We start from the raw sequence: 21,704 nt of genomic DNA on the forward strand, positions 1-21,704 counted from the left end.
GGGTGGGTAGGGAAGATTTGATTGGCTGCATTTAGTGGTGGGAGAGACATCCATTTGAAAAGTCACATATTGTCATCTAGTGTTACAATATAATGCAGTTCCCTAGATTAGGCAAGAAAATGCCTAGAACATATGAAAACACTGTGAGTATACTGTAAACCACACATCACAAGGAAATTAATATAATCCCAAGATAACACATTAACTATGCATCCAAATCTGCAAAGATTTTATAGAAGTTAGGGTATACCAGTCCATAATTATTATCAACTGGGGACAGTGTGCTGCCTGCTTTTCTGTTTTCCTTCTCATTCTCTGTCTTTCTCTAAATCGTGTCTGTTCTATGGAGTCAATATAATACCATATTTTACCTGAAAAATTTGACTATTGTTTCAGTAAGTTATCTTTACTTATCTACTTATCTCATTTTCTATTTTGTCTTTTATAAAAGAAACAACTACTTTCTTTCATCTAGCAGTTAATAACTATTCGTTTTCCCAACTGAGAGAATAAGGGATGCTTTAAGGACCATATGATTAGCCTCTTATGATATACTGCTCTATAATGGTGTTACTTTTGCCATGTTACTATGTAACACCAATAAATGAATAAAAAAGAGACTGATACTGGGGTTTAAGCTTCAAGCTGAATATCAGAGAAGCAAAGCAGCTGGTCACTAGCTTCTTACCTCTACCTCTACCTCAGGCTGAATAGGCTGATCCGTCTCCATGAGCTCTCACCAAGCCTGAGACTGCCACCTCTCATCAGCATGGCTGGAGAATGAATGCCTCTCTGAGACCTCACTTCTGTCTTATATACTTCCCTAATTTTGGGATTAAAGGCATGAGCTATAACTCTTGTAGACTGATTCACTCTTGTGTAGATCTGGTTGGCCTTGGACTTCAGAGAGGTCCATCTATGTCTTAATCCTGAGTCCTAGGATTACAGGTGTGTATCACCACCTCCTAGCTTCTGGCTGCTGGGATTAAAGGTGTGTATCACCACTGCCTGATCTCTATAGCTTGAGGCTGACTTTGCTTTTCTGAATCCTCAGTCAAGTTTCCATAAATAATAAATCACTACATTAATATTATCAAGATCATCTCCATTCCCAAAGCAACCCTAGGCATTATTATCCTCCTCATTCTTGCTAGGAAGACTGAGATATGAGCCCCAGCATTGTGGCCAGAAGGCCAGTAGCAATGGAGTGCTGAAAGCACACCCATTGTGATGCTGTAGATACCACAGCTTTGGCACTTGTAACCCTTTTGGCATCTCCAATGCAATCCAGGTTTCACTTTCCCCGCTTCGCACAGTAGCCTCACAGGTACACCATGTGGAGACTACCCTGATACACACCTGACCTTAGTGCCTTTTTGTAACTATGGAGGAAGATCTCACAACCCCTTTACTAGTGCATCCTTAAGTCGGCATCATGTAAATGACACTGCCAAGTTAGCTACCAATTTGGGGTGAACCCCACCCCCTGACTTGGATCACATTTGTAGCAACTTTGAATTGCTATTGCTTTTAGGAGCCAGGCTGGAAGCTTAGCTGAGGGGGCTCTTGTTCTGAGGGAACCCCTCCTTTATTTAAGTGAGTATCAGGCCTCCACTTAATCTCCTTGTGCCTTTTAGCGCAAGCCTTGGCTCCAATACTACATTTTCTGGTGTTCTGTTATACTTCAGACTGTACATTTTTTATTGGTTATACCCACATAAGAAGGACTACTAATAACCACACATCTGAGTCTATATTAGGTTGTCTTTAAATATTTTTCCCCAAAAGAATTAGTTCATTGTATTTCAAGTTAGCCTCAGACAAATCATTAGAACAATGGCAGAAAGCAGCCACAGTTTGGGCCAAAATATCATAAGACTATTCTCTAGCCCAGTTGCAATATTGATCCTGTCTGAAACCTCTCCTTCTGGGCCTCTATAGTCAATGTTGCTCTAAGCACTACTGTCCTCCAAGATCCTACTCGGATGGTCCATTAAACTTTGCTTAGAATATTCAACTGTTTTTCTAGTCCCCAGTTCCTAAAGTCCTCCACATCTGTCTAAAAAACAAACAAACAAACAAACCCACACACATGAACACATGATCATGTGTGTCTTAGCAATAGCTCACACTCTGGTACCGACCTATGTCTTAGTTACTTTTTGTTTGCTCTTAACAAACCACCAATGCCCAGACTACTTAAATGGGTTTAGCATTTCAGAGTATTAGGATCCATGATGCCAGAGCAAAGGCATAGTGGCAGGAAGAGATGATAGCTAAAGTCTTGATCTGCAAGTAAGAGGTATCGAGAAAACATACTGGAAATGATGTGATGAAACATCAAAGCCCGCCCCCATGTTACACCTCCTTCAACAAGACCACACCTCCTAATCCCTTCCTAACAGTCCCACCAACCGGGAAGCAAATATTTAAACTATGTGTCTAAGGGAACAGCTCAATTCATTCACCACAATCAGAGATCTTGCATGAACTGTTTGTTCCTTCTTTTATCTTTATTGTCTGTTCTTCATACTCAGTATTCCACCTTCCACCTAGTCAGTTCTATCAGTGAGCTTTCTTACTGAGCCTTTTTATTCAATTGAGATTTTCACTTCCAAAATTCCAATTTTAGTTTTTCAGTATCTGTTTCTTTTTTCATTCTTTATCATATTCTGTATTGCGTTTGTCATTTTGTTTAATTATTCTCATTCATTTTGAAATTAATGAGTTTATTCTCATCCTATTGGACTTTATTCTTTGAATTCTTTGATGCTATATCCAATTAACTCTTGTTGGATGTTAAGAGAAGCTTTTCCTTGAGAGGAGCCTTCCCGCCCGCCTGGTTCCAGATCCGCATCAGTCCCAAATAAACACACAGGAGGCTATATTAATTATGAAGCTGTTGGCCTTGCTTGTTTCTTCCTGGCTAGCTCTGCTTTAAGTAATTACCCCATAATTGTTAATCTAAGTATGTTTCTTACCGGAGAGGTTTCCGGGCTTCCTACCGCAATGGCGTTACATCTCGACTCTCCTGTGTTTCTCCTTCCCAGAATCCTCCTGGATTCCTAGCCCCACCTATCTAGATTCCTATTGGCCAGACAGTGCTTTATTAACATAAGACTTCCCCAACATCTCCTCTTTTCTGTTTAAACAAAAAGAAAGGTCTTAACTTTAACACAGTCAAATTATATATAACAGAACAGTTATCAAATAAGAACATAGTTACAATATTTTAGCAAGATTTAAAGAAAATATCATCCATACCATCCTTGTGAGTTCAAAGTTCTATATGTAACTTATCTTCTATCATAACTAAGGAAAACTATAATTATAACTATCTGTCTTCAACTCCATCAAAGACCACAGAAGGATAATATATAAACACTAGGATTGACAGAGACATCTTACTGCCTGGACAGTCACCCGAAGTTCCTCTATAACGTTGGGGCATCCATCTTCAGCCCATAGGCCACAATGTGTCCAGAAGATTTCTCAGCAAAGCAGGAAATTTCAAAATGTCCATCTGCATTGGCAGTCTGTCAGTCATTTCTCTGTCCTGTAGAAAGTCTGGTAGACACTTCCATGAAGCAGGAACCCTGTAAGACTGAGTTTAGCAGTCACTTTTCTGTGGTTCCTGCATGTCCAGTTTATACAGCAACAGTCAATCTAGGCAAGAGCAGTTTCTTGCCCAAATGGCTAATTTTGCCATGTTGAAAGCAAACTCCATAACGAGTTTCTTCGATGCCCATCTTCCTCTCAGACATAATTGGTGCTGCCAGGAGCAGACATTTCTCATTGTCAAGAAAAACCCTAAACCATTTTAAATGCCATTTTCTGAAGGTCTTTGAAATGTTTGAAGACTGTTTATCTATCTCAAATATATTTCTGTATATCTAGAAACCTAACTTACCTAACTATAAATTCTACCTATTATAAGTAACTATCTATAATCTGCATTCAATTATGCATTACGTTGTAAAAGATCAGTATAAGCACAATACTTAATCAAGAGGAGAAATATACACATCACAAAATTGACCTTGAATTTGTATCAATAAATGAAAAACAATACCCATATCCTAATTCCCTTTTTTACCATTAAAAAAGATTGGCTGTGATCATTAGCCAATTATAAACAATCCCATTTAAATGAAAACAAAGATTTATAAACAAGATGGGAATTGGGACGTCGCTCATTCCAAACTGCTTCCTGCTGGAAGGGGGTGCTGTTTATACCATGGGGATCATGACAAAACTCAGAAACCTGTATAAGTCCGTATTTTCGGGGTCTGTAAAACTGCATCATCTTAACTGTCTCAATTGTTGGAACACCTTGTCTACTGCTTCCGGGGGTCTTGGTTTGTCGAACCACAGAAGCCTGGAAGGAATCCTCAGCTTTTCATTTTCTGTAGAAACATAAGCAAAAACTCCTTTTCCGAGTAACATATCCTTATACTTAAATTTTGAAGTCAAGGCATTTTCAAAAGATAGAAGTTGGATTAATTCAGCAGCATTTATAATCAAGTGTACTTTAGTAGCTGTGGCTTCCTGAGCAATAAAAAAACTGAAAAACATAATAGCGTACAGTATCCAGACTCTCTGTGTATTTTCCATCTTTACGTGGCTTATTTATTTATCTATTATTATTATTTATTTATTTTACTTTTATTTATTTTTCTCTGAGACAGGGTTTCTCTTTGGAAATCTGCCTGCCTCTGCCTCTGCCTCTGGAGTAAATCCTACCGGCGTGCGCCACCACAACGCCGGCTTTTGTATTTATATACCACTTTGTCATTTCATTTTCTCTCTCAATCTCACGTATATTTTTAAACACACTGTAAACCTTTAAAGGTTTTGTTCATCCAAGTCTGACTTTACTGCAAATCTTTATGTTTTTCTGGCCACGTGTCTTATCTGTTAAAACCGTGGCTGTTTTAAACTGCCGTTTCAAGATGGTGGGTGTAAGCGTGATTCCGGCTCACCGCCTCAGTCCATGCTGACATCCAGCAAAAGCTGCCACTTCCAGCTGTACGTACACACCTTTAAATCGTTAGCAGAGTCTCTTAAAACAACCTTGCTGGTTTTTTTTTTTTTTTATATGCCGAGTCAGGAAGACTCCATTAAGCGAGCCGCCTGAATCTCGGCTTGTCGCTAGCAAAACAGAGCACACCTGAGAAAATGCTGCTACCAAAATCTGTGCTTCTCTCTGTTCTTCTGTTTCTAAAATTCCTTTAAAGCTTTTGTTGTTTTGCGTGGAAATTGAATCCCACTCCTGACAACCATTTTGTTAAAAGAAGCTTTTCCTTGTGAGAAACTCCGCCTCTGAATGGAGGCGTGGGTTCGAATCCCACTTCTGACACCATTTTGTTAAGAGAAGCTTTTCCTTGAGAGGAGCCTTTCCGCCCGCCTGGTTCCAGATCCGCATCAGTCCCAAATAAGCACACAGGAGGCTATATTAATTATGAAGCTGTTGGCCTTGCTTGTTTCTTCCTGGCTAGCTCTGCTTTAAGTAATTACCCCATAATTGTTAATCTAAGTATGTTTCTTACCGGAGAGGTTTCCGGGCTTCCTACTGCAATGGCGTTACATCTCGACTCTCCTGTGTTTCTCCTTCCCAGAATCCTCCTGGACTCCTAGCCCCACCTATCTAGACTCCTATTGGCCAGACAGTGCTTTATTAGCATAAGACTTCCCAAACAGTTGGACACTATCATTCTGGAATTGGTATTTGGGGGCAGAGTTGTACTTTCTGTTTCATGTTTCTTGTGTTTCTAAGTTATGAGTTGCACATCTAGTCATCGGATAAACATTTTTTCTTCATAATTCCTATGTTCTTTCTATTGCAATGTTTTCAGTATTCAAATGGATTGAAGTGTATTTCCTTCCCTCTGGACTTAATGCATTGCTCATTAGCTAAATCCTTATCCCATCTAATCACCACACTAGTCTTTATCTCTAGCACCATTCTGAGAGTAGAATATTACTCAACATTCCTTCAGATATATGATATATACTCTATTTCGTTACCAAGTTCATAAACTTTTCCATAATTTGGATATTCCATACCTTAGAATTTGTCCTTGTTGCTTACTGATAGACATTCATGTTATTACCAGTCCTTTCCTTTAAAAAAAGCTATGTGTGAGTAAACATGCTTGTCTGTCTGCATATGCTTATGTTCTCATGCTTTTAATAGTATACTGTGTGATAAGTATCCCCCAGTGTAATTTGTAGGTCAATGTATCCAAGATTCTCTCTCTCTCTCTCTCTCTCTCTCTCTCTCTCTCTCTCTCTCTCTCTCTCTCTCTCTCTCTCTCTGTCTGTCTGTCTGTCTCTCTCTCTCCCTGGTTCATTTGAAAATCTATTGAGCAGATAAGGATATGAAAGCATTAAAACATGTTCAAAGATATAGGACATATGTAGGAATAGTAGAAAGCAGTAAAGTTGTCTTCATCGCTAAGGTGAAAGAAAAATGCTTTAAGAAAACGAGAGATTGCTTCTAGCATGCAAGGGTGGGGGAGGGGAATGGGTGGCCAATCAGGGAAGGGGATTGAGATGAAAATAGAAGACTTCAGTCAGGATTGTTGATGGCACTCAGTATGGACTATATTTGTTTCTCCTTTCCTCTTTGCCCATTTTTTTGGCTTAATTTACCAGTAGTGCCCAGGTGTGTTCAATGCTCTTTTTTTATATTCTTGCTTGCATTTTTGCCTTAATGTTTTGTTCATAACTAGGTCCCTTTGGTGTTTTGGGAGTTTTTTCCCCATATTTTGAAGGGCCCTTGACCTTTTGATCTTGGTGTTGATGGTTTTGTGTTTTCCAATTTGGTTTGATTATTGTGCATATTTTTTGGCTTAGCTGTCTTATACAGATTTCTTCATTGGAACTCTTCCATTTTCATCATCATCACCTTAATCGCCATCTTCTTCATCATCATCATCCTCACCCTCTTTGACAAGTTTTACGTTTTTCTGTGGAAACTTGTTACCACCTCCAGGGGCAGACGGTTTTCAAGACATACTTATCAGTTTTATATCCCTCTCACCTTCATCTTCTGATTCTTGCATCTTCCTCTCTAGATACTAGTTGCTGTCCACTAATATATGTATGCCCTGAACCACACTTCAACCTTAAGACCACAGGTAGTGTAATCTCAAAGCCCCCAGGGGAGACTGTTGATTGTACAGATATTTTCAAAGTTGCCAGTGTTACTTTAATTGGACTGCCTTCATAGTTCATTGTTACTGCCTCTATGATGTCTAATTTGTCTTTTGCCTCTAGCCCTAACCTGATGGTTCTTAGTAGATAATTTTCTTAATTATCTACTGTAAAGTAATAATCTTTGTTAGCCTCTAGTTCACAATTGAAAAGGTAGATCTGAGGCCTAAAAGGACTCATGTTCATATCCATCATGTCTTCCATGAGGTACATGCAGGCACTTCAGTGTGAGAGAAGCCAGAAGGAGAAAACTGCCTATTGTCCCTTATAACAGACACATAGGATAGAATCATGCCAGGTATATCTGTGTGTCTTAATAGACTTTGCCATATGTTTGTCGCTAGTCTTCTTAATGTTGATAACACATGTCCTTTTTTACATATATCAGCACTGAGTATTTTTAATTTCATTTCACTCTTTTAAAATTTCCGTCAAAGTGATAAAAATTTACACAACCCTGGCATCAATGCTCAATGTCCTTTACTTAAAGTTAAATTCAGCCCTTTTTTTCATAAACATATTTGTCATTAGATTCTCTCTTCTGTGAGTAACCTGGTCATGTTCTGTGTTTTGTTTCTCAGGCTCTGTTTTTTGAGAAAATTTTGCACATGAGGGTACCAATGTTGTCATGTGTGATGATATATTATTTATTATCTATTTAAAGCTTGCCTGAGGATTCAGAAACAAAGTCAGCCTCAAGCTATAGAGGTCAAGTGGTGATGACCCACACCTTTAAGCCCAGAATCCATCAAGCTAGGTGATGGTGGTACACATCTTTAATCCTAAAACTCAGGATTAAGGTGTAGACAGATCTCTGTGAGTCCAAGGCCACCAAGGCCTACACAAGATTGATCCAGTCCTAAAGAGAACAGCTCACACAAAGATGATCTCAGCACCTGAGATCACACATATTCAATCCCAGCACTAGATGGGTATAAAAGGTAGAAGCAGGGTCTTCAGTAGTCAGTATTAGGCATTCATGCTCCAGCCACATTGAGGGCAGGAAGACATTGAAGTCTCAGGATTTCTCCAGCCATGCTGAGGAGAGGTAATAGTCTGAAGCTTGATAAGAGATTGTGGAGACAGGATCAACCCTTTCAGCCTGAGGTAGAGGTAAGAGGTAGTGGTTGGCTGCTTTGTTTTTCTCATCTTCGGCCTGAAGCTTGAACCCAAATATCAGTCTCTGTCTCATGAATTTTTCTCATTACAGTCATGTGTTTATTCCAATTATCCTTATAATTATTGAAGTTTTTATTTACTCAGCTGTGCTTTTTTCAATGTACTGACTGACTTTGTAATGACAAGCCATTCTCCCACTATGAAGTCAAACACATATCCTTAATTTAATTATTTATGCTTTATATTTAACTATTTATTCCACCTAGAACCAGTGTGTCTTAGTTGGGGGTTTATTGCTGAAGAGACACCATGACTTCAGCAGATCTTATAAAGGAAAACAGTTAATTGGGACTGGATTACAGTTTCAGAGGTTTAGTCCATGATTGTCATGGCAGACAACATGGCAGCATGCAGGCAGACATGGTGCTGAAGAAGGAGCTGAGAGTTCTACAGTTTGATGCATAGACAGCAAGAGACTGTAAACCGCATGGGGTATAGTGTGAGCATATGAGAACTCAAAGCTGCCCCCACAGAAAACACTTTCTCCAGCAAGGCCACACCTCCCTGTTGTACCACTTCCTATGGACCAAGCATTCAAACACATGAGTATGAGTCTACAGGGGCCATACCCATTTAAACCACCACAATGTGTTTATTATTATGCAAGGCATAAGACAGGTTACTGACTTTGTTTTCCCTTAGAATAATAGCCAATTATATGTGAAGTTCTTTTCCCTCTGACCTGAGATTCCTCACTTGTCATATATTAGATCCCACATGCACATCTTTTCTCTGCATATCTATTCTGTTCCATTTTCCCCTTTGTTTATATCTTTGTTGTCTTCTGTATAGTCACTTGGTGATTGTAACTTGGTTTTAGAATATCTCTTCAATATCTCTTTGAGTATCTATTCTTGGCAAATGTTGTTGTAAGGACATGGTTTTGACTCCACTGTTTTTCATATCCCTTTCCATGCTTATTGGTAGTCTATTTAGAGACCATGTGTAATTTGTTGTCTTGATATAGTGAACAGTGCTTAGGTTCACATGACCTTTTCAGTTACTTTGAACAGTCCTGTCTTCTAGCCTGGGCAATGCTTCATCCAGAACTCTGCCAAAGCCTGAGGACTCTATAGTTCAAATACCAAGTCACAGAGGAAGGCTTGGTTACTCCATCTGGAAGCTTTCTCCCAGGAGTTGTTTCTGAATCATTCTCTTCCAAGGAGTATATAATGTACTTTCCCATTTTCAGAGTTCTTAGGATAGAACATCCTTCTACTAACACAGTATACCCTGGAAGCCTGAGCTTTCACACCACTTTGGGTTTTATTGTCTTGACTGGCCAGTAGAACGCAGAGTAATGAGGCCAGTTCTGATGGGTCATTTCCAAAACTCATTGTGAGTTTCCTGGTAACTTCTAAACTTCAAATATGAGATCATTATTGCTTCTTGTCTGAGGAATAATAGCCAGAAGGATAATAGGTGCCGCGATATTTTGTTTGTGTTCTAACAAATAAAGCTTGCTTGGAGTTCAGAGGGTAGAGCTTGCCACTAGTTAACCATAGAGGTCTGGAGGTCTGTACAGACAGGAGACAGGAAGTGATAAGTTTGGGTGGAGAGAGGAGGTGATAAGGCAGGGTGTACACAGGATCTCAGTCCTTTCATCAAAGGATTCGGAGAGGTAAGAAGTGACTGTGGCTACTCCTTTGCATCTTTCAGCATTTACCTCGATATCTGAGTTTTTATTGATAAGACTAATTAGGATAATGATACAAATAGGTTTAAGTATTGTTGGATTAAGTTATTTTATTTTATTTTTGTGAGGTAGTCACTGTGTTGCCCAGGCTGGTCAAGAACTCATAAACTCAAGCAGTCCTCTTACTTCACCCTCCTTAATGACTGTAAATAATGTGCCATCAGGTAATTTAACTGTCTGGAAGTCAAGGATTTTTCCTACTGTTTATTAATATATCATAATTTAGTAACAATCATGACCCTATAAAGAAAGTTGACTTATTGATCCCCTTTACCCTACCTTAGGTTCCTTTTTATCTCCAAAACTCAATTCAAACTCATTCCCTCCAAAAAAAAACCCTCCCTACTCCCCTTGAATTTGTCATCCTGGTTACCTCTGTATAATATTGTTAATACATAACTTACCATGATTTATTAATGGCTAAATCCACCATGTAATGCATACCTTAGCTGGTAAAATTTAAAGATCATAAAAAATAGTTGCTGGCTGTGTCTCTCTTACTCCTGTTTTCCTAGGATTATCCTCAGGATTGCACAAACAATAGTCCATCAGTTTCTATCTAATGATTAAACAAATGAAAGAGATTTAGGAATTGCAACTTGAAGGGCATCCGATATGAAGAGAGAGACTGTTTTACAGAGAACCAATTCTTAGCAAAAAGAAAGTTGAATATAGAAATGACTTTTAAATATGGGGAACTGAAAATAGATTGTCTTGGCAGGAGAGATTTTGTATTGGGAATTTCAGGATATAAAAGTAGATATGGATTTGGAAAAGTGTGTTGTGTGCTTTGAATCTTAATATTTTTTGAAAGAATCAGGGATGTTAGTTCATCAGGAATACTGAATCAATCTTTGAAAAACTTGTTTAGGCATATTGGATGGTATTTAACCTTACTTAATTGGATTTAAAGAAAAAACACTAGTAGAAATTAGTGGAATATTATTGAAAGGTCTTTTAACCTTAACATAAATTCATTTTAAACTGATACTTAAAATTTCGGTAAGTCTGTGACCATGACTATTTCCTAGAAAGAGATGAACTCTCTGTTCTCTGGAGGTGGACACTGACAACATGCCAGATGAGTATATCTCCCCAAACATAACTTGGTAAACCAAAGAATATTCTTGATTGACTTACTATGGGTGACTAGAAGTCAACTGTATTCAAAAAACCACCCAGCATGGGTGACAACTCCTCAGAAAGGTATTCCTGGAGCTTCCTGTCCAACTTACTAGCAGTTCTATCAGAGACTTCACCTTGCCATAATTAACCACATTTATAACCCTAAGGAGGAGCCTTGTAAAGCTTGTAATTTCCTGAGCTTCCTGGGCATTCTAAGTTTACCTAGCTTCCTTAGCTTTGTGGGCTTCTTGTTTCCCACTTCCCACCAGAATATGATGAAACAATGCTGCAGTAAATACACTGATCCTCCTTTTCAGAACTTCTAGATCTTTCCATTATGGAATGAACAAATCAGATCAAATAGTTTAACATAAAGTAATTCAAGTGTTTGATTTATCTTTGACATTGTGCTGTATTTTGACTCGAAGAACAGGAAATAGTTCTTTGTTGACCCAGCAACATGTTTCATTGCTATTTTAGCATGAAGGTCTCCATAGGACAGTAAATAACTCAGTTTATCTATGAATATAAATGATTGTGCTTAGGTGCCTACAAGTTTCTGAACTGAGATCTCAGTCGTAGAAGCACCCACTAATCAGTGATTATCTTTGACTTTTGCCTTTTATACTCACCTTTTTGTCTTTAAAAATCTGTGGTTGCAAAACCACACAGATTTGGATGCATTTCTACTTATTTTTCTATCTCTAAATGTTAGAGAAATAGCCCAAGTTCAGCTTTTCCTCTGTGCAAACACAGAAAGTACCAGAAACAGATGAGATGGCCATTGATGTGGTTGAACATAGTGTGAAGTGCTCCCTGAAGGATCATACATTTGATATGGGGATATTCGGCTGGTGACACTCTTGGGGAACTGGTGGCACCTGTAGGAGATAGAGTTTCTCTGGAGCAAGTTCCCCACAGAGGCAGGGTTTCAGGGTTATTGAGAGGTTGTTTCCAGTCTGTGCCCTTTTCCTTTTCCCTTGAGATGTAAAGATTTGAGTCTGCTTCTCACTCTATCAGGAGCCACGGAGCTCCTACCACCATAATGGAGCATACACTCAAAGCGTAATCAACAGTAAGTCCTTCCTCTCAGGCTCACTTCTCATTGGATATGTGGTCACAGCCGCAGAGTAAGTAAACTGCCCTCATTTTGAAGTTGCTGAGGACCTGGCATACCATTGCTTATACTCACTTCCCACCCGTGGTCCCAGCCAAACACAGAGAAATTTCCTCCGTAAGTTCCCCTCTGAGACTAGCTACAAGATTATGATGGATCCAACATAAAACACATTTTATGAATATGAAGTTAGCATCTGTGTACATTGTATCACTTTTCATAAATAACGCATAAGAAATATTTCCCCAGTTTACGAAAGAGGAATGAGAGACCAGAGAAAGTAACTAGCTTATCTGGTAGGCCATAGTGTGGACTTGCTGTGTACTTCCCTCAGAACTCAGGATTATTTTTCATTCAGAGTTCTTTTATAGCAGAAAGACTTTAAAAGATATATCAAAACTAGAGTTAATGTGAGAGGAAAGAAAGGAGAGCTAGAATTTACTGAATTGCATCATTATCACCAACTGAGTCATTGAATCAAATGAAACATTTTTCCTATCTAAACTGACAAAGACATTTTAAAGATAGAACACATTTGAGAACTAAGATGTTGGCTTTCTGGCACAAGTTTCTGACGATTCATATAAAATGTGCTGAATTCAAAATTAGAAAGTACTACTATAATTACTAACTTAAATTATGGAATTTTAAACATTAGTCTTGAAAGAGATAAAATAATAAAGTAAAGGAGACATTGAAGCATTTTAAACTAAATGATCTCTTGCCTAACAGTATTTCTCATAACAGTATGTTATTTGAAAAGTTTTGGGCCATACCCCATCAGAGTATGAGACAATGCTGAAGCCCTGTTTCCTGAGACTGACATGTTCTCATTCTGATTTGAGTGTTTACTTCTAGAAAATTATAGAAGATATTTTATAAAATATTTTGAGTAGCTAGAAAGGAACACTTCTGTTATTTTTATTGGTATATAAGTCACAGTTGCTTTGATGAAGTCTTTCAAAAGTTGATCTGTTCTATATTTGCTATGAAGTAGCCAGAGAAAATCACTGTACTCAAAGGTGAATTGTTAGGTTTTTTTTTCTTAAAAATTTATAATTTTGTTTGCTAAGCACATATGAAATTTTACTCTAGAAAAATGAATTAAAATCCTGTTTTATTTTTTTTTGTTTTTTTCCAGTCAAAAATTTTTATTTATTTAAATTAGAAACAAGCTTGCTTCACATGTCAATCCCATCTCCCTTTCCCTCCCCTCTTTACCTCCCTCCACCCCCCAATCCACCCAACCCCCAACCCAGTCCCCACTCCACTCCCCAAGGAAGGTGAGGTCCTCCATGGGGGAATCTCCAAAGTCTGTCACATCATCCAGGGCAGGGCCTAGGCCCTCCCCCATGTGTCCAGGCTGAGAGAGAATCCATCCATGTGGAATGGGCTCCCAAAGTCCATTTGAATGCCAGGGATAAATACTGATCTACTCTCTGAGGCCCCATAGATTTCCGATGCCTCCTTACTGACACCCAAATTTAGGGGGTCTGCATAAGTCCCATGTTGGCCTTTCAGCCATCAGTTTGGGGTCCATGAGCTCCCCCTTGTTTGGGTCAGCTGTTTCTGTGGGTATCACCAGCCTGGTCTTGAACCCTTTTCTCATCACTCCTTCCTCTCTGCAACTGGGTTCCAGGAGTTCAGTTCAAGGTTTAGTTGTGGGTGTCTGCCTCTGCTTCCATCAGCCATTGGATGAAGGCTCTAGGATGGCATATAAGGTAATAGTCAATCTCAGTATTGGGGAAGGACTTTTAAGGTAGCCTCTCCAATATTGCTTAGATTGCCAATTGGTGTCATCCTTGTAGAACTCTGGAATCTCACTAGTGCCAGATCTCTCCTCAAACCTAAAATGACTCCCTCTGTAATGATATCTCCCATCCTGCTCTCTATTCTTCCTCCAACTCAACCTTCCTGCTCCCCCATATTCTCCTCACCCCTCCTCTTCTCCCTGTCTGTTTCTCCCTGTCTGTTTCTCCCTGCTCCCTCTCCCTCACTCCATGATCCCAGTCCTCTCAGGAGATCCTGTCCCATTCCCCTTCTCTGGGGTACCATGCTTATCTCTCTTTGGATCCTCCCTGTTTCCCATACTCTCTGGTGGTGGGATTGTAGGCTGGCAATCCCATGCTCCATGTCTAAAATCCATATATGAGTGACTGGGTTATCTCACTAAGGATGGTTTCTTCTAGTGTCATACATTTGCCTGCAAATTTCAAGTTTCCATTCTTTTTCCACTGAGTAAAGGTGTTTATGTACCACATTGTCTAAATGTACCACATTTTCTCTATCCATTGTTCAGTTGACTGGCATCTAGGTTGCTTCCATATTCCGGGTATTACAAATAATGCTGCTATGAACATAGTGGAACAGATGTCCTTATTGTATGAATGCCCATCTTTTGGGTATATGCTTGAGTGAATCTTGTGGTAGACTGATTCCCATTTTCCTGAGGAATCTCCATACTGATTTCCAAAGCAGCTGTAAGAGTTGGCACTCTCACCAGCAGTGGAGGTTTATTCCCATTTTTCCACATCCTCCCCAGCATAAACTGTCTTTGGTGATTTTGATGTTAGACACTCTTACAGGAGTAAGAAGTTATCTCAGAGTTGTTTTGATTTGCATTTCCCTGATGGCTAAGAATGTTGAGCATTTTCTTAATTGTCTATCAGCCATTTTAGACTCCTCAATTGTGAATTCTCTGTTTAGCTCAGTACCCCAATTTTTAATTGGATCATTTGGTGTTTTAGATCAATGTCCATTGTTATGTCCCTCTTTTAATTTCTCATTTGGTTGATTTTCATGTTCTCTCCCTTCCTTTTGGCCAATTTGGATTAAGGTTTGTCTATCTTACTTATTTTCTCAAAGAACCAATTCTTTGTTACATTGATTCTTTGTATTGTTTCCTTTGTTTTGAATTTATTAATTTCATGCCTCAGTTTGATTATTTCCTGGCATCTACTTCTTCCGGGTGAGTTTGCTGCTTTTTGTTCTAGAGCTTTCATTTGTGATGTTAATTCTCTAGTGTGACTATTCTCCAGTTTCTTCTTGTGAACTCTTAGTGCTATGTACTTTCCTCTTAGCGCTACTTTCAAAGTGTCCCATAAGTTTGATTATGTTGTGTCTTCATTTTCATTGAATTCTAGCAAGTCTTTAATTTCTTTCTTGACCAAGGAACATTGCAATTGGGCGTTGTTCAATTTCATGAAGTTGTAGTGTTTCTGTAATTTGTGTTGTTGTTGAATTCTAACTTTAAACCATGGTGATCCATTAGGATTCAGGGGGTTATTTCAATTTTTTGTATCTGTTGAGGTTTGCTATGTTGCCTAGTATATGGTCTATTTTAGAAAAGGTGCTATGTGGTGCTGAGAAGAAGGTATGTTATTTTGTGTTTGGATGAAATGTTCTATAGATGTCTGCTAATCCCAATTGGGTCATAACTTCTGTTAGTTTCTTTGTTAAGTTTCTTTCTGGTTGTTCTGTCTAATGGTGGGCATGGGGTGTTGAAGTCTCCCACTATAACTGTGTGAGGCCTTATATGTGCTTTGAGTTTTAGAAATGTTTCTTTTAGAAACATTGGTGCCTTTGTATTTGGGGCATAGATGTTCAGAATTGAGACTTCTTCCTTATGGATTTTTCCTTTGATGAATATGAAATGAATTTCTTCATTTCTTTTGATTGATTTTAGTTTGAAGTCTAATTTGTTAGATACTAGGATAGCTACACCAGCTTGTTTCTTGGGTACATTTGATTGAAAAATCTTATTCCAACCCTTTACTCTGAAGTAATGCCTGTCTTTGAAGTTGAGATGTGTTTCTTGCATGCAGCAGAATGATGAATTCTGTCTTCATATCCATTCTGTTAGCCTGTGTCATTTTATAGGCAAATTAAGACCATTAATATTGAGGGAAATTAAGGACCACTGAGTATTAATTCTCATTTGTTTTTGATTTGTTGGTTGTGATTTTGTTTGTGGATTTACTCCACTCACTGTTTCTTTTGAATTTAGATAAAGTAGAATTATCTATTGCCTGTGTTTTTGTGAGTGTAGTTAACTTCCTTAGGTTGGAGTTTTCCAGTACTTTCTGTAGGGCTGGATTAGTGGATATGTATTGTTTAGATCTTTTTTTTCATGGAATATCTTGTTTTCTCCATCTATAGTGATTGAAAGCTTTGCTGGGTATAGTAGTATGTGCTGGTGGTCTCTTAGTGTTTGTAGAATATCTATCCACGATCTTCTGGCTTTCAGAGTTTCCATGAAGAAGTCAGGTGTGATTCTGATAGGTTTGCGTATATATGTTATTTGGCCTTTTTCCTTTCCTGCTCTTAATACTCTTTTTTATTCTGTATGTTTGGTGTTTTAATTATTATGTTCTGAGGTGGCTTTTTTGGTGGTCCACTCTATTTGCTTTTCTGTAGGCTTCTTGTACTTTCATTGGCATGTCTTTCTTTAGGTTGAGAAAGTTTTCCTCTGTGATTTTGTTGAATATGTTTTCTGCATCTTTGAGTTGGGTTTTTTCACCTTCTTCTTTACCTACTATTCTTAGGTTTGGCCTTCTCACAGTGGCCCATAATTCCTGGTTATTTTGTGTTAGGGATTTGTTGGATTTAAGATTTTCTTTGGTCCATGAATCTATTTCTCTTAGTGTGTATCTTCAGTGCTTGAGATTCTGTCTTCCATCTCTTGTATTCTGTTGATTATGCTTGCATCTGTAGTTTCTGATCATTTCCCCACCTTTTCTAATTCCAACATTCTTTCAGACTGTGTTTTTTTAATTGTCTCTATTTCAGCTTTCAAGCCCTGCACTGCTTGAATTGTTTCTTTCAATTTTTGGTTTGTGTTTTCTTCCATTCTTTAAAGAATTTTCTTATATCATCTTTTAGGGTCTCTATCATCTTCATGAAGTTGTTTATAAGGTCTTTCTCTTCTGCTTCATCTGTGTGGGAATGTTCAGGTCTTGATGGTTTAGAGTCCCTAGACTCTGGTGGCATCATATGGTTTTTCTGTTGTTGAATGTGTTCTTATATTGTCATCTTCCCATTCCTTCTTCCAGTGGGTATGTGTGGTGTCTCTTCTTCTCCTCAAAGGTAAGGGTCCAAGGTTCTCATCCTGTGAGTGCAAGCAGGTCCAGTACTCTGATAGGTCTCAAGGTGGGTACTGGTGGCTGAGGTTGGGCCGGAGTTCACCTCTGCCCTGAGTAGGGGCAGGGGTAGGGTAGCCCAACAATCTCAACAGGCTAACAGTTGCTTGGTTTGCTAGGGGCAAGTCAACCTGCCTGCAGTCCCCAGACCAGGAGATCCCAGAGCAAGCGTAAACCTATTTTATTTTTAACAATGGTTATTAATACAGTTTTGCTTTTACCTAAATGTGAGTTCATTTTCAGTATGCTAGAAATTTTCAGTACAATGGTGAAGTTTAAAAAATTCAAGAAACTTTTATTCAACTGGGCTGAAAAGAATTGTCTGTCTATGTGAGATGATACTAATAGGTGAGACCAATATACCATGTTATTTGATAACAGTAGGGGGAGAAATAGTTAGAGACTGTTTATAAGGATGGTGAATGCTAAAAGGTGATAAAGCAACTTAGGGTATATGAAAAACACAAGGAGGGGTTGTATTCCACCTAAGCAGGGCTATGGGAAGGTGGAGGAGATGTCACTTGTGAGACTTTCTGGTGGGATGTCCCATAAGAAGGAATTAGAGATAAAGATGCACCAGGAAATGACCACTGAGGCCAATGTCCAATCTGTAGAGAGGAACAGTGGTGGGAAATGAAAGCAGAGAGGAAGCAGGGGGCTAGATACCGAGGGGTATGTGACCCCAGGCTTTGTCCTGCATCAGAATGAGGAATGATATCATCTCACTTGGATTTGAGGAGCATTTATATTGTTATATAATATAAACTTTAAAAAGTGCTTTCCATAAAGCAATTGAAAAACTAATTTATTTTTAATTGATAAGTTATTATATGTCCATATGGAGCCCAGTGTAGTAATTTAATATATGTATAGATTATAGAATTATCAAATCAAATATATCTCAATTTTTAGACATTTTCCTAATACCCTTGTTATAAAATTCTGTCACAGTCATAATCCTGTTATCAATACATACAGAATGCATATGAATTCTTTATTATGTAAACGTTAGACCTTTTTACCTGCAAGAATCAAGTTTTGCTCTGTGTGGGAGATATCCAGTCTTACTGAGAATGATAGGTTAGTGATTATTCTTCAGATTCATTTTTATGTGAAAGATGGAACAAAGAATTGGACTGGTAGTTAGCAAATGAAGTAGGGTTGGTGTTATTGTCTTGTCTTGTAATTTTAAGATAGGTGCATTGTGCTTGGGTGCCAATGGAAAGACAATCTCTTAAAAGGGAGAAACAGGTCACATAGAAGCAAGCCAGAGGAGGCACGCACATCCTGGTCCTGAGGAAACAGCAAGCCTCTTTTGGCAGCTAGACTCCATGGGGCAACAGAGAGCTCATGAGCACAGGTGGAGGAGACTTGGGACCTGTGCAAGTCCTGTCTCAATTGATTTGTTTCCAAAATTGTTAGCTGAACCTAAAGAAGGGCTGCAGATATTGAAAGCTCATAGAGAGGCACTGCACAGTCCCTTCACATGGTGAGCTGAGTGGACACTGGAGAGCTGGGCAGCACCAGACACTTTTGTGAGACTAGGCCATCGGTCTTTTTGCTCTCTCTAGTCTTTAGATCACTGGCTCTCAACCTCCCTAATCCTGTGACCCTTTAATATAGTTCCTCGTATGGTGGTGCCCTCTATTCCATTGCTACTTCATAGCTATAATTTTGCTACTGCTATAAATCGTAATGTAAATGTCTGATATGCAGGATATCTGATATGCAGCCCCTTAAGGGGTCACAACCTCAAGCTGAAAATCACTGCTTTAGATGTTTTGAATATTTGAATGAATAAATAAAAGAATCAAAAGGCAAATCAGTAGTGTTTGTGCTGCTGGAGTCTGAGGTGTTTTTCAGTTTACTACTTCCATGGTTTTAATTGGAATGCTTCATACCAAGCACTGCTTTCTTTCTTGTGATCAATAATTAAAATCAGCAATGCTCTGAGTGCCCTTTTTTGGTTGGTGATATGAGGTAAAACCGAAACCGAGTTTTAAATATGTATATATGTGCTTATATTATGTATACATAATACATAATTTTCATGTAAATGAAACATGAATTAAATGTTAATTTGGAGGGATGTGACATTAATTTTTTATTTACTTCTAAAATTCCAAGCTATGCTTAACCACCCATGAATGTGTTTATATTTTCTCAGCCTATTCTTGGTCTGCCATGTCTTCTCAGTCACAGGAGGGATGAAAGTGAATAAAACATGGCTCCTACATCTGAGTGCATTGTAACCATCTGGGACATGTATATTCTCCCTTAGAATACATAAAGTACTCAGTGTACTTAGGCAGCTAGGTTCCTATATGACATCACATAGAATTCTCACTGGAAAATGCATAATTATTTGAAATTTATAATAAGAACTAAAACATGGCTAATTCAGCATAAGACATATAAATCTTCATGACAGAGCATTTGTTTCTTTAATAGCTCATAGAGTGTGCTTTGTTATTGCTGTAATTGTGTACACTGTAGAATGATCATTATAAATAGTTATTAGGTTATTAAAATTGCTTGGCTTTTTTGCAAGATCTGGCCCTGGGGTGGTTTACATAAACGTGACAATACTTTGTTCAGCCTTCTGAGGCCAAGGGGACTCAGAACGCTTAGACAGCAAGACACAATGCTGAACAGCAGGGGGCGCCATGTGTACGTTCTTTTGAGGAACAGTGCCTCAGGCCCACTAAACTTTGCAGTTGTTCTTTGCAAATATTGCAGGTGCATCCCAGTATTCTATTTTCCCTTCAGAATGCTATTTATCATGCCTTGTTTGCCAAGCAAGGTACGGAAAATAAACAGGTACTTTGCTTATGCTTTTCTAAGCAAGTCAAATTGTCAGAATAAACTCCATTGCTTAAGAAACACAGTTAAGAGTTTTTCTAAATGGATGGTTGCTAGGTAGAACTTTAGCTAGACAAATATTATTTTTTTAAAAATCTGATAAATCAAGGTTCTGTTTGTTTTCACAATAATCCCTCCCCCAAAGAAGTAATCTGCCAGGTTGCCAGGATTCCAGTAGATAAATAGTATTGAACATATTGAACTCAACACATTGTGAGTTGATTTTGCTATGATTTTAACAATAGATGTTTGAATAAAATTATTCAGTGTCCAGTGACTTTTATAGAAAAATTTCTTTATGTAGTTTCCTTTACATAGCAAATACAACAAAATGGTATTTAAACCATACAAACTGTGTGTGAGGGTGTGTGTGTGCCTGTTTGTGTTAGTATGTGTTGCAAGAGTACTTGTATGTGTGTGTGTATTTGTTAGTATATATTGTATGTTTGTGTATGTATGTATTCTCACCATTAACTATCAGGTATTGAAGTGGCATGACTTCATATCTGAAATTTATGTAATGGCATGTGCCATTGTCTGAGGGGCCAGCCTCCAGCAGCACAGGGCTCAAAGGGAATCCTCACACTCACACACTCTCTTGATAACTTCCTTCTTTATGCATCTCTATTCTTCAATCTGTGTTCTAGATTCCATTTTCTTAGTTCCATCCAGAAATGTCCCTTCTGTCTCTCTTGATGTTTTTCTTCTCCTTCTCTCTTGATGTTCTCCCAATTTTCTCATTCTTGATGTTTTCCTTCTAACTCTATCTTTATTCTTTATGTTTACCTTCTAATTCTATCTCTATTCTTTCCCTTACAGCTTATATACCTCAGCAAAATATTTCAGGCATTGTAGAAATGACATTCTTTTTTTTTTTTTTTTTGGTTTTACGAGACAGGGTTTCTCTGTTTTGGAGGTTGTCGGTCCAGCCTGGCCTCGAACTCACAGAAATCCGCCTGCCTCTGCCTCCCGAGTGCTGGGATTAAAGGCGTGCGCCACCAATGCCCGGCGACATTCTATTTTTTAAGTGAAGTATTACAATGAGTTCAGGTAAAAAATACGTTTTCCATCTCCCTTACATGATTAAAACAAAGTCATCCCAATAACCCACAACCTGTTACAGAGTAATAGAGTATGAGCAAGCAGGGTTCAGGTAAAAATTTAATTAAAAATAATTGTTATTCTGTCTATGTAATAATCTACTAAATGGAAGTTTCTTGAGTTATTTTCTTTTATTGTGTAGTGCCCCAAGTAAATATTTCTTAGATAATTTTTAATTGAATAGCAAAACCCCCAGGAATCAGAGAAAATAGTATTCCCTCCATTTTCAGTCTTTGTTTTCAACTGCTCCATATCCAGCATTTACTTA

At 38.4% G+C, this 21,704-nt stretch overlaps 1 protein-coding gene and 1 pseudogene across 3 annotated transcripts in view; one reads left to right on the top strand and one right to left on the bottom strand.

Annotated features, from left to right (window-relative positions):
* Rnls (renalase, FAD dependent amine oxidase) overlaps positions 1-21,704 on the top strand; it is a 301,883-nt gene that overhangs the window by 16,071 nt on the left and 264,108 nt on the right. The gene's annotated exons all lie outside the window — the stretch shown is intronic.
* On the bottom strand, positions 6,688-7,506 carry LOC106022570 (annotated as a pseudogene).

The sequence above is a fragment of the Mesocricetus auratus genome, unplaced genomic scaffold (assembly GCF_017639785.1).
Source record: "Mesocricetus auratus isolate SY011 unplaced genomic scaffold, BCM_Maur_2.0 Super-Scaffold_4256, whole genome shotgun sequence".
In the NCBI taxonomy this organism is placed as follows: Eukaryota; Metazoa; Chordata; class Mammalia; order Rodentia; family Cricetidae; genus Mesocricetus; species Mesocricetus auratus.